The sequence below is a fragment of the Vanellus vanellus genome, assembly GCF_965231255.1.
Source record: "Vanellus vanellus genome assembly, chromosome: 3".
Taxonomy (NCBI): Eukaryota; Metazoa; Chordata; class Aves; order Charadriiformes; family Charadriidae; genus Vanellus; species Vanellus vanellus.
This window is the reverse complement of record NC_138907.1, coordinates 100560168-100574964: the sequence shown is the minus strand read 5'-3', so window position 1 is coordinate 100574964 and position 14797 is coordinate 100560168. Positions and strand designations below refer to the sequence as shown.

Here is a 14797-nt window from a genome sequence, read left to right as displayed (position 1 = left end):
AAGAAAAAGCAAGGACTATATCTCCCCCCAAAGGCCTTACAGCTAGATTAAAAAAGATATTTAGGCACTAACACTACTGATTAATACTAATCACTATGAAAACAAGGGGTGTTAGACCCTCAAGTGTTTCTGTGGATGTCAGGCTTAACGTTACCATAAAATGTTAAAAAACAACACATAAACTATTCTGAAAAAGCTGTCTGCTTGAGAAAAAGTGTCTTCAAAAGCAATCTAAGCCATGACGTTTCGTGGTATGGAAACCATATATTTGTATTTCAGCAGAGATACCAAAGATCGGTAATATTTTTTCAAAATTCCTGTGTACCAAGCCAAGGTGCTACTAAGGTGCACGGTGGTCGCACGCACTATTGGCATCGCCGTTTTGACACCAGCTATGTCCATCATGCCCACAGGCAAAGCATGCAGTGGAAGTGCTTACTTGAATGTATCTTTGCGGCTGCAATTTATCATACTGTAGTAAAATGACTGAGGTATAACAGCTGTGGTTATACCAAGTAATGATTGTGTGACATAAAACTGTCTGTCCACCCTATATAAGATCAGACATCACGGATCATGCCAAAACTCCAACTAGCCTAGTATGCTGTCCCTGACTGCAAAAGGTAGCAAATATTTTGAGAAAAAGTATGAACGGTATAGGCAGCTAGACAGAAGGGCCATCTAGAATATATAAGGAGTGATGATCTCTCAGACATAGTCTGAGAAGTAGTCTGTTGGCTTTTAACCAACAGTAACGCAAGGACTTCCTATGTCAGTGGTTGCAAGTGCCCACTGTGGTGGACCTACTCTTCACTAATGTTTGTAATAATTTTTTTAACTAATTTTAAACTCGTTTTTGCGCCTGTAACATCCTGTGACACAGATTCTAAAAGTTACTTCCTGTGTGAAAAAAAGGCTTCCTTTTCAATCTTAAATTGGAGTTACACCATTCCATATATGGGAAAACTATGTGATTTGTGCACACTTTGTTATCTTTTATTCAATAACTAAATTCATGAGAAAACTATTCCTCGTATAACTTGATGGCTTTAAAGAACATAATCATAGTCTTAGAAATGTCAGTGGACTAACCTTTGTCCCATTAACTTTTTCACTGCCTCATGTAAAGAGCTCTAATATTTTTGAAAACACAGCCTCTAGATAGGCTGCCCTGACTCTCCCTGAGTACCTCGTACATCTATTTGTGTCAAAGCTTTTTCTTCACCTGTCAGTTCGGTTCTTCCAAATTTCTACCAGTTTTCCCATAGAAAAGTCCAGTTTGCTGATCTATGGTTCTCCAGGTTATTCCAAATATATTTTCAAAAGAAATTTTATTTACTATGCTTCAACAAAAAACCCAGGAGTGGGTAGGGGGAAGAGGATAACATTGTTTTCAGTCCATCTTTAGCACTGAACTTTGTGGTCTGTTCAGTGCCTTTCTCTCTGACTTGACTCATCTTTCATGTAAGCAGGTGGATGCCTCTTTCTGCTTCTCTACCTGATTATCTTCTTGGGACACAGCTGCTTTGCAGAACTGCCTTATAACTGCTATGAGGCAGTGTGCTACAGGACAAGACTTGCTTTTAATGTACCTTTTGGCCATAAAGAAAGGTGACAGATAACAACATTTCAACATTCATTTTTGAATTTCTAGACTCATTGTTAGTTACACTTAGAAGCTCTTTAAGCTTATTTCATGCTACGCATGTTCACACGATATCCATCCTTTCTGTTCAGCACGGATCACAACAATGCCTTAAAGCCCAAGGAAAGTATCTGTGCATATGTATGTTTGAATATCATGGAGGCCCAATTGTGAGATATTTATGTAGTGCCTCAAAAACATCCTCATCTTCTTTCTTTACTGCATCTTACATATTTTATTCTAATTTGATGTCCTCTTGTTCTCACAGATAGAAAGCTTGAGATCTAATTAAGTAAAATCATCTTGCATAACAAAATGAGACAATTTTACATTAAGCTTCGATGTATGTTTCTTCCTTGTTCTAAAGCGGCGTTTCTGTGTGCTGCAAGGAATTTCTAACTACAGAAATCTTTTCTCTAGCTAAGGTAACTTGATCAGTTCCTTACTCTTACTGAAGGTATATTTGGGCCTAACCTATGTGCTGGGGTTGAGGAAATTACCTGTGGAAAAAACACAGCTGCAATAGCAAAGCTCGCTCCTGGGGGATAGCAGACCCGCTATCTCCTCCTGACAGGCACGCTCATTACCCTGGCATGGGAGGAAGAAGGCAGGTTGCTGATTCAGTTCCAGTTCTGCATTTTCCCCTAGAGTTGGCTCCATGGAAGCCGGGAAGCCGACAATCCTAGCCAAGCACAACTGCAGCATAGCAAAATGTAGCATTGCCTCAAGCCGTTTGACTGTGCCATAAGTGCCTCACAGTATTTCTCTCTCCAAGGCACACCCCACAAACTTTAGCTTCAGACAGGAGCACGAAACACATCACATTTAAATGCACAAATGTAACTTATGATCACAATTCATGAAATGCACAGAGACTGCAGGTTGTAAAGACAGCGAATGAAGGAACTAACTATAAATAAACTCCTTTCAGGAGTGAGAAACTTATTCTCTAATATAAAATGCAGGCAATATGGGAATATTTCTGTGTGCATAATACAGCCTGATTCCATTTGGACAATGCTTGCTCGTCTATTTAGACCCATAAGTGATTGCCACTGCTAACATATGAGAAGCAGATAAGAAAGCATTTGACGTGAAAAAACCCTAACCGTAAAACTTTCAAACTAGGTATTTGTGATTAACTGGCAGAGTCCACATGACTTAGACTGGTGAAGCTGGGAACAGCTTTTGCACAGCAAAATTCAAGGGAATTGAAGACAGAGCCCTGTGTGGAAAGCTGAACTTTCAGAGTATCTGGAAAGGAGCCTGGATGGCATCTAGCAATCTGTCACACATCAAATTTTGTCTTGAATTAAAGAGAAAAATTTTTGATTTAGAAGAGGTTTCAGGTGTTTGGTTAGAAGAATTATAACCCTAAAAGCATAATGCTATTTTTCCTGATCAACCTACATTGGCAGTTTACGGCTAGCTTACTATTTCAATGACACTAATTGTTCAATAGTCTCCTATGATGTCCTGCTCAACTATATTTCAAATGGCCAAAGTTCATGTTAGTATACTTCTAAGAAAAAGGTAAAAGGACATGGTGGTGCACAGCAAACGTCCTTTTATCTGAGTCTGTGATTCTAGCTGACCTAGGGAGCGTTTCTCTCTGCTCCTTTTGGCTTCTTAGAAGCACAGCACTACTCTAAGTGCTGACACTAGAATTACATCAAAAGTTAAGTGACACGAAAACAGCCCATTAGTATCTTTTCTATTGATCATAAGTCAGCTTTCATGTCTGTAACAAATGCTTATTCTTTCTTTTTTAAAATAAAACCTAAAGATTGTTACTCTCCTCAAAAAAAAAAAACCAAAATCAATATTTGCTCCAATTCTGTAGATAAGTCAAAACAAAAACAGATGGACGCTACAAGGAAATCAGCAATACAAAGGCAGCAGAATCAAGGGGTTCGCAACAACAGCATTAAGAAAACTGCATCTTTTTGACTGAGAGTCCTGAGAGCTAAAAATAAATATCTTTCTTGCAGCAAAAGGAGCTAAACTAAGTTTACTGAATGCAAAAATAGATCACTCAATAAACACGGAGAAATTATGGCAATCATGATGGTAGTCTTGCCCTTTTTGTCCTCACGCTACTTTCCACATAGGGAAAACCTGTATTTTTTTGTCCAATGGCACTGACTATAGCTCAGTCTTTCACCTATATTTTACCTGTATATTCAAATAAATGCTACCTGGAAAGATGAGAAGATATAAAAAAGGATATTAAAATCTTCAGTTATTTCAATCATTCCTGTATCATTCGGTATACTTTAGACTAGTTTTATTAGGGTTGTGCTTTGAGGCTAATTTTCTCAAGCATATCTGGCCACTAATTAACTTTGTTGGAGTAGAAAATTGGTATCAAAGGGGGGTAAAATTAGGTCCTTAGGAGCACGAGGAGAGTTAAAACTTTATCACAAGTTGGATTGGAGTTGTACTGAAATTGTGGCAGGATTAAGTAAATTCCTTATTACTATAACACATCTAGTATACCACATGACTGCTAAATCGGTGCCCAGAACAGGTATCAAATCAGCACAGCAGGTATCCTATACAGAGAAAACTAACTGCTTTTATACAGTTCTTCTGTTTTTGTTTTTTTTTTTTTTTTTTTTTTATTCCCTTCCAAAAAGGAGACAAATAAAATATGTCTTGCACAAATATTATTGAGAGAACAGCAAATGGAAATCTGAATTTAGAATAAAAACATAAATATGAAGAGTACTGAGATTTAACTCCAGGATGAAAGCTTAGTTATCAAAAAACAGGTCATCTATAATGTATAAACAAAACACCCTACAATATGCAATACTGTATAGTCAGGGAAAATTCTCTTAGATCTACATGACTGATCTTAGTTCAGATATTCTGGATTCCCTCAGTATGCAGAACTCGCACTGATATCAACAGGAGGTCCATGGAGTCAGCAGGAGCACAATAGCAGAGTCAAGATTTCTCATGACCCAATTTAGACTCTTCCAGCACCAATATATTATGTAAAGGAGATGTAAAGAAGAGTGTACCTGTGTGGTGTTTGTATATGCATACAAATCTAGCAAAAAATATTTGTGGAGTGAAAACTTCTATCATCCAGAATGTAGGTACATATATAGCCATCCTTTAAATTAATTACACATTTTAATGCCCATTTAATACATTTAAGAATCATAAAGTTTATGAAGCTGCTTAAATTAAAAAATGTGCTTGGACATGAATCTCTGCTGTAGATTTATGGAACAGAAAAAGACATCTAAGGATCGAGAGCTTGGGAAAAGAGTAAGTTACTATGGGTAAGACAGAATGTGAATTCCATAGCAGTTACCTATGGGCACATGCTCACTTTAAATATAATCTCATGTTTGTTTCCAGCTATCAGAGAATTACAATCTGGACATTGGAAGGTTGGATGTTGAGACTGTCTAGTCCAACTCCCCCTTGCTCACAGCAATTTTCTCAGAATCAGTCTGGTTTTTAATATTGTCAAGGACAGAGACTCCACAACCTCCCTGAGCAAACTGTTAGACTGTTTGCCCACCTCCATAGTGAAAGTGTCTTATATTAAACTGGAATTGCCTGTATATCATGGTGCACTTACAGATTTCAGTGGCAGTGACCAGCCACACCTGAAGCCTTCATCCACACCCCATGCCCATGGGCCCATGAGCCCCATTTCAGTGTGGCCTTCGTTCCCTGCCCCAGTAACACCATAGGAGTGCCAGTCTCCAGCTCAGCCACAGCTGTGCCTGGCCATGGACCATGCTGATCTGGACCCCAACTGGTCACCTGCTTCCCAGCCTGACCTTGGGCCTGCATCATCATGATGGACGTGCCTGACAGTCACTGGGTTGTGTCTGACCCTGTTCATCCTCACCAGACCTGATCATGAGCTGTGGATCGAGTTCCTGGCTACAAACTTGTCTGATGATCTGGAGTCTTGGCTGAACCTGGGTACCATCTCTGGCTCTGCCTTGCTGGGACACTGTCAGACAGTGGTCTGGGTGGCAAGGCCCCTGCCCTGCTGGCTGTGATATCAGCCTTGATTCCTGGCTCCAGCCAGCTCTTGCTGCTCCTGACACTGTATTTCCCCTTGCAAGTCCCACTGGGTGCCGCTGAAAAGAATTTGCGTCTTGTTTACTCATCCTCATCAGGTATTAATAAGCATTGATAAGATCTCTCTGGGTCTTCTTTCCTCCAGGATGAACAGTCGCTGCTCACTCAGCCTTTCCTCATATATATGTCAATGCTCCAGCACCTTAATCACCGTCATGGTCCTTTGCTGGACTCCAGTATGTCAATTTTTCTTGCACTGGGGAGCCCAGACCTGTACCCAGTACTCCAGATGTGTCTCACCTGTACTGAGTAAAGAAGAAGGATCACCGCCCTTGACCTGCTGGCAGTGCTCATCCTAATGCAGCCCAGGATGGCATTGACATTGTTTGCTGTGAAGGCATATTGTTGGCTCATGGTCAACTTGGTGTTCACCAAGATCCCCAGGTCCTTTTTCCTGCAAAACTTCTTTCCAAACAGTTAGTTCCAGCATGTTCTAGTGCATGGGATTACTCCTCCCATTTTAGGACTTGGCATTTCCCTTTCTTGAACTTCAGCAGGTTCCTGTCAGCCCATTTCTCCAGGTTGTTGAGGTCCCTCTGAGTGGCAACACAGCCATCTGGTGCACAGACCACTCTTCCCTGTTTTTTATTAACTGCAAACTTGGTGAGGGAGCTCTCTGTCCCATCATTTCAGGTCATTACTGAAGATGTGAAACAGTATTGGTCCCCATATCTACCCCTGGGGTACCTGCTAGCAATGAGCCTCTAGCTGGGCTTTTTGCCACTGATTGCACTCCTTTGAGCTCAGCAGTTCAGCCAGTTTTCAATCCACCTCACTGTCAACTGATCTAGCCTGTACTTCAGCAGTTTGTGTACAAGGATTTTATAAGAGACGGTGCCCAAAGCCTTATTAAAGTCAAGATAAACAGTACTCAGTTGTTCACTGGGCTAGTCATTTCGTCATGGGCTATCAGGTTGGTCAGGCACAATTTCCCCCTTGTAAATCCCTGTAGACAACTCCCAGTCACTTTCATGTCCATAAGACGTTAGGAGAACATTTCCAGGATTTTCTCCATCACATTCCCAGGACTGAGGTGAGGATGACAGGCCTCTAGTTCCCCAGATTCTCCATCATGGCCTTAACAGAAGATAGGAGTGACATTTTCTTTCTCTATTCCTCAGTAACCTCTCCTGATTGCCATGGTTCAAGGACTATAAAGAGTGACTTCACCAGAGCACCTGCTTCCTCAGCAGACATGGCTGCATTCCAACGGGTCCCATAGACCTGCATATGTCCAATCTATTTTAAATGTTCCCTATCCTCTACTAAGGCCTTCCTTTCTCCAGGTTTCCCACATGCCTGCTAACCCATAAGCTCTCAACTGGTTCACCATCAGTCCCAAAGCACCCTTCCATGCACCCTTGCTGGTCTCACATGGACAAATCCTCCTTCTTGCCATCCTAGGCAGTCCTTCCTAAGGAGCCTGTAGCCATCCATTGCACCACTCCAGTTGCGTGAGCTATTCCACCATGTCTCTATAATCAACAGAGCTGTACCCCTGTAATGGTGCTTTAATTTCTCCTGTTAGTTCTCCATGCTGCATACACTAGTGTGCAAGCACTTCAAAAAGGCACCCAGTTGTACTGATTTCCCAGAAAGTGTTTGCCCCATAATGCAGCACTTGTTATTCCTGAACATAGAATTGAGTGTGGGTCTTTCTGCCTTGTTCTGTTGTTTACAAGGTCTCTCCTGTCCACACCAATCTACACCCTTTGCTTGCCAACCTGCTCCACCACTTCTTCACATGAATGTTGGTTTTCCTCTCCCTCCCCTGTTGTTCCTAGTTTAAACCTCTCCCTACCTGCCTGGCCAGCTTGTTGGCAAAGATACTTTCACCCCAATTTGTCAGATGGATCTTATATCCTCTTAGCAGCCCTCAATTCTCAAAGAGGGTCCCATGATTGTAAGAGCCGAATCCCTGTTGGCACGAGCTGCACAGCCAGTTGTTGACCCACTGGATCTGTCCAATCCGTCTCAAGCTCTTCCCTTTCACTGGCACATGTGCCCCACGTGCAGTTGGCCCTCACTCCCTAACCCACACACACACTGTTGATATGCTCCAGATCTCTTCTGGCAGCAACACTGGTGCCCACAGAAGAACAAGGTGGGTAATAGTCTAATGGTCAGGCAAGCCTCAGTAGTATCTCCACCATGTCCTAGATTCAGCAAGCAATGTGATTTCCTAGACAGCTGGCCAGGTCAGCAAATGAGGTCTCCATCCTCAGTAGCAGGGAGTCACTCACCACTTCCTCCTGGTACTACTGCGCGGCTCAGATGCTTCATTGGACAAGCGCTCAGCTTCCCCTCTGCTAAGCAGAGCTGCAGATAAGGAAGGAGCCCTCCTCTGGTGCCAGCAGTCACAAGCTTCTGGCCACTGCCATCACCAGAAGCTTCCATCTCCCAGCGCAATAAGCACAGACCCTGCCTGCTCCTCCTTTGGCACAGCTGGGGCTTCAGGTTCATGCAGCTGCAGGGTCCTGGCAAAGATATGGTCAATCTCCTTTTTTGTCTTTTTCATTGTCACTGCTGCTGTACAATCTGCTGAGCTCCTCCTGCAGCTCCTTCACTTGGTGACAGACTGGTGACACCAGTGCACACCTTCTGCAAGTGCGGGTCACGGGCATCCCTGCAGCTGACACCCGCAGAGCTGCATCTTCCCTTGGGAACTCCTACTGAGTCAAGGCCTTGGATGCATCAGGAAAAGTTGTACCAGCAAGTGGTGGGACTGTGTCCTGTGGCGTATCACCACCCCTGATGAGCACGTGTACGCTGCTCTCAGCATGGTTTTGGGCCCCCAGCGGTGCAAACGGCTCTGTGAGCTGCTGCGTCTGCTGTCAGCCTCTGTGAGCTGTACTGACCACGGAGCACGATGGGAGCGGATGAAGTTACCGCGGCATGGCTCCTGCGCTGTAAGTTCACCGTGTACTTTCCATCAGGGCAGTTTGGGTGCTATATGTTCAGTACTGCCGTTATCATGACACCGACTACATTGGCCTGATCAAACTGCATGGTAGAACTTAAATAATGAAGTTCCACACCTGGCATATGTGATTACATTTAGGGGAGATGAGAAAGCTTTTTTTTGTCTACATTCTGATTCTACTTTCATCTTACCTACAGGCCTAATTAACATGCCACTGAAGTCCCACTTTTTTTTTTTTTTTTTCTGTTTTGAATATTCAAGCAGCATATGGGCAATGCTTACAGTGTGCTATAAACTAGCTAGTGGGCTACAGTTCTCAGCTTTCATCAGGTGTACCTGACTCGCAGGTGCTCGGAGACAGGGTAAGTTACTCACATGAAATGGGAGCCTGACTTGAAATGTCACTGCTGCCCTGTTGGGCAGCAAATTCTGATCGCAGCTAAGCAGCAGCTAGCTGGATTTTCCATCAGTAGCTTGGGGGTTGGGTCACACGAGGGTGGAGAACTTCATGTAGCTTTACACAATTGACCTACAGGCACTGTGAACTGGAGGTAGGAGAATACAACTAGAAGTCAGGTTGCAAGGTAGGACTTGACATTAGATTTTGTAGATATTTTACTTTTGTGCTCCATGAAGTGATTCCTCATCTGCATGGAACTGAATTAGGGAATGCACAGTTAAGTTGGAAGAACATCACCAGATACAGCTCTAAGTAGTATATAACACATACTTATTCTTTCTTTAGATATCTGCCCTCAGATACTTATATTTATTATACAGCACCTCCAAATATCTAATGCACTTTGTGATAAAGTTATAAATGTCAAACAGTCTATAGGTTGTTCAATGTAATGAAAGGAATTTTTCCTGATAATAGTATTAAATGAGCTTTCTTATAGGGATGCAAAGAACAAATTAAACCCCAATCCAGTCTCTAAAAAAATGCTCCCACTTGGTATAATGTCTATTGAGGGAGTGCTCAGCTCAGTGGGCAGCTCATTCAAAGAGAATTTGGCCTCAAGTAGCTAATTTTCTCATTTTTTGCTTGAAAAGAAAAGAAATAATGATTTAATAAGTGGCATTCAATGACCAACTACTTTTATCTTGTATATAGTTGCTTTTCTTAAACATTTAATGATTTGCATGTGGTATTCACACTGCTGGCAAAATTCTCACTTCTACTAAGCACATACAAGCCTAAAAAGGAAGCAAACAAAGAACCTAAACTTGAGAATGTAGTAAAGACAAAGACAATGCCATAAGCAGGAAGTTTTTTGGGTTTGGTTTTTTTTTTTTTTTTAATATACAATTCATAAGTTAGAAAATTCCAAGCTGTCTTAAATTCAATCTCAGTAGTATTTTAGGTCTGATTTTTACATAGACTCAATTTAATTACAATGAAATTCCATCTCAGCAGTTTCAGAAACAGTATTGACCAAAGAAAAAGTCTAATGTTTCTTTTACGACACGAACCATTTACTAGTATAGAGCTATGTAAAAGGTAGCAAAGGAGTCACTACAAATATGTGACCACTAAGATATGTGCTCATTAAATATAAGAGGGAGCAAAATGGTGAAATAAAAAATATAGTGTGGTCACTTCCTCAATCTCTGAAATGTATCTTTTTTCCACGCAGCATATTAGATCAGTAACTATAACCTTTTATTCATTTTATGATATATAGCTGTTCTGAAGGGATCATTTTCAAATTGTGGGCTTTTTGTTTTGTTAAGGTCCTGTTCATAGTTGCAATGCTATGTTTAAGGGAGAAAGGCAGACATACTGAAAACAATAGGACAGCTAATGTTAAAATACATAAAACCAAGTTAAGTGCAACCAAGTGCACAAACCCACGTTAAGCGGAAGGTAGTAATGATAGGACTGCTGTTAAAAAAAAAAAAAAATCTGTGAACTTCGTATTATGCATTGCTGACAATCAATAATTCACAACTTGTGGAAGAAGAATGAATTTAGAAAAAGAAGGTAAGAACCAGAAAAGCATCTCTGACTGCCACATGTTGACAAGAACATTTTTATTCAGATAATATCTTCCTTTGACTGTCAATTAGAAGGAAGTAGCGCCAGATACCAAAGAAATTGGAGAAAAAAACCCAGTCAATTGATAATCTTCCCCTAGAAGTAATTAAAAGGGTGCAAATACCTCAATTTTCCAGATCTGTAAACTTGAGGTTAATGAACTCCCATGAAAATTGCAAAGGGCTGGGAGGTCTGAATGTTACAGTTCTCTTGTACATGGTCAAGGAAATTCCTTGACCATGACTGCAGAGACATAAGAGCAAATAAACTTTGTGTGCACATCTACCGACAGGCCTATGGAGGACTGAAATTCATGTATATACTTCTACCACACAACCTAGATAGTTGTGCCAACATGGAGTAAGCAGCTGAAGAACCTTTTTTTTGTTGTTTACATAAACAAAGGTAAATGTAGATATACATTAGAAACACTTATTTATCTCCCTTGTTACCTTATGTACAGCTTGTTTCCTTAGCAAATTGAGCCACTGCTACACATCACTAATCCTTACTTGGGCCACAGGATATCATAATTATTAATGACAGCATGAGTCTTTCTGTTTAAATATATAATAAAAAAATCCTAAAGGAAAGGTACTGAGTATTGCCTCATGAAAGAAAGAATTAGATGGCTTCTTTGAAGTAATGTTGAATTTAACAAACTGTCTAGATTAGACATGGTTGGAGACTGATGATCAGCACAGATTCTGCAGAATTTCTTACACCTCGCAGATTATCATTTGCTCAACAAGATCCTTGACCAACTTTAAGAACTAAAAATGCAAACAACAATGCAAACTACCATATGTTCAACCGTTCACCTGCCTGAAGTATCTTCTTTCTTCTCTTCAACACAGTTGATAAACATAGTAGAAAAGAGGCAGTTAGCAGTTCCTGATTTATATAGTTGACTGATAAAGAATGAAGGAGTTTAATCAATTGCAGTTGATAGCGGTGCTTTCTTTACTGATTTAGGCAAATTGGATGCACAGGCTAATTTCCTCATTAACTGACTCAGCCAAATCTAAGACTCGTGAGAGAAGATTCTGATCTAAATACCTCTTCAAAGGGCAAATGAATTTTAATGAATTTTTGGTGAAGCTACTGTCAATTAGGTGCTGTTACAGTTAGGATTTTGTCAGAGTACATCACTGCTTTGTTGGATCAAGGCAGAGCAGGAATGCTACAATATTCAAAATAAACTGGAATCTTAATTTGTCAAATATTTGGTTAAAATAATTCATACTCCTGTGTCTGACTAGCGCATGTCAATGATGTATTGGTTTATGCAGCCATCTCTGAAGGAAAAATATGATTTACTCAATTTGCTACATAGTAGATAATTGCAAAGACTGTATGACTATGATAAGCAAAGGCAGGAAACAGACAATCGGGACACTGTTCCACTACAGTTCACTGACCTTAAGGATTTTGACAGCATGGTAAGGAACATTTAGAATACAATACAGAGAAGTTTACTATATACCATTTTCAAGAATGAGGAAGGCTGCTTGAAAATACACAGCTTTGTGCTTCAAAATTCAGAAGACATGGATGACATTAGGGCTGTTGTATATATGTCAACAGCCACTCATAGCTCTTTGTGTATCTTTGCAGCTTTTCTCTAGATCTTAGGAATGAAAACCCATTCCCAGTTAATGACAAACTGAGCAGTTCATCTGTATATATCAGGAACAGGTAATCCTACACAGACATAGCGTAATCCTACACAGACATAGCAATTGTCAGGAGCACATACATGAGTTTGTGGAACAGATCGCCTCAAAAGACTGTCAGTCACTATCAAACAGAGACAGGGACCGATGGGAAAAAAGAGATTTGTTATGAACAGTGCTAACCTTTTTTTGAGACTTACCAGATGAGATGGCAACAAAGTCCTTATACTAGGGTACCCTATCAGAACTCTTCAAGAGTCATTAGAGAATGTTGTAGGCAAAAGCTTATCCGCTATCACTAAACAAAGTAAGAGAAGCGAAGAGGAAAATGGTAATATTACTTTTTGTTGTAGGCTGATTTTTCCTTTAGTTGGATTGTAGAAAGACAGGAGCTAATTGTTAAGTATATCCATGGCAAACATTTTTGCATTACAGTTTGGAATTTGTCATTACTATTCTGATAAACTGTGTCTGATGCTTTTTCAAATCTTTTGATTCCATCACTGCTTTTTACCTTCTTGGTAATTTTGACACGTACACAATGACAGTCATGGTACAATGTTCTTTCAAATACAACATCTATTCTAGAAGTTTTCCTAATTTCTTATAAGCATATAAGACTTACAGATACAAAGGTTTTGGCAACAGTTAGACTTCAGCCATCAGCCTATTCATATTTGTAGCATATAAGCCCAAGGTATTGGCATGAGTTAGTTTGAGTCACAATCACAGCAATCTTCCACATCTGTCATCCATCTCCAGCCTTTCAGATGGCTATGACCCATCTCTTTGGGCTCTGCTGAGTGAAATACAACCTGCTAGAATAATGTCCTAGATTTGGGGAGGAGGACTGTCAGGTAATATGGCTCCAGATATCTCATTTTCAAGATGCCACAAGTTATTTTTCTGATGGATTTGACGGTTTGATATGACTGCAATTTTCTTTTGCAAGATTTCAGAACTAGTTTCTGCCATATTTTTAAGTTATGAGCAGTTAAAAGAAAAAAAAAAAGCACTGAGTTCATTTTCATAGGCAAGGAAGGCATTTGAACTTTCAGAGGAAATTGTAAGCTACTCACCCAGACGCCTATTCAGTTCCCTGATTCTCTTGCCAAATCAGATTTTCTGAGAAAGTAAGAGCCGTGGCAATTGCCTCAGATCTCTTTCCAATACAGCCAGGAGATGATTCAGATACTGTACGGTACTTGCATAGTGGTAAAACAGATTTTCTCATTGCTTTGAAAGCTGTGTTCTCTGGTGAGGAGCATGAGTCCAGTAGATAGTGCCAAGGATCCAGGATCCACACCTGCTCTGAACTTTAGAAAGTCTTCTAATTAGGAACAGGTAACTAGTTTATATAATGAAATGGTTATCCCTGTGTTTTTTTAAAAGTGTTTTGGGTTTTTTTTGCTCCCATCTATGCTCACATTAGTTAATAGAGAAATAGTATAAGTTTTCTCAAAACACTCCACGTCCTATGTAATTCTTCCTAGTATTTCTATGTCAAATGGTACCCTCCAGTGTGTGATATTGACACCTAAACGTCTTCTTACGGGATAGGGTTGGGTTCTGTACAACCTAGCATGTCCTTTGACTCAATTCAACTTTCTTTCTTTTTCAGTTTATCTTAAATGTGTACAAAGATGCTGTTGCAGCTAAATGAATCACAGACTGTTCTACCTCTCTGGATATTCTTTGCCAAAATGGTAGGTAACAGTATGTAAGCAGACACTTCTAGAAGCTGACCTCACAAGGGAATTTTTCTATTGATTTCATCATCCAATGAATCATCATGCATTTATAATGCATTTTTTTGTGCATATTTCTAATTACAATTTGCACTCAGCCCTTGTAAAATTTTAATTATGCCTTCATTTTCCTGTCCAGGGCTTTTATGAGCATCTTCTAGTAGAAATACTTCTGTGATATTTCATTTCACTTGAGTAATTTCTCAAGGAACATTTATAACACGTGAGCTATTGCAACTGGGCATTTATGACACTTGCATATGACTCAGTGCTTGGAAGTACGGTCTTGTCCTTGTTATGTCCCAAGAAAAATCTATGAATGTTTAGCAGTGCTTTTTCTAAATGTCTCTTCTGTTATATTTTACACACAGTGCAAGAGAAATATTTAGACTATTACAACAAATAGTGTAATAACATAAAATGCTGGCAGAACTAAGTTTTAGAAAACGGGAGCGGCATTCTTTATGACATTACTAGCATTTTTTTCATTTCATCAGCATTTTTTTCAGATACTTTACAATCGATTCTTCAATCTACCTTACTTAAAGTGAAGACTAGCTGGCATTTGGGAAAGGGAAAAAAGAAAAATCCGGGTAAGACTAAACACCAAGTTATGCGGCAATGCTTGAAAGAGATAGTCTTATTGTACGT

At 40.1% G+C, this 14797-nt stretch overlaps 1 protein-coding gene across 1 annotated transcript in view; it reads right to left on the bottom strand.

The window, feature by feature from the left end:
- The window catches only part of KHDRBS2 (KH RNA binding domain containing, signal transduction associated 2), a gene marked incomplete at both ends in the record, with an annotated part of 410021 nt that overhangs the window by 61199 nt on the left and 334025 nt on the right, over window positions 1-14797 (bottom strand). The window lies entirely within an intron of this gene.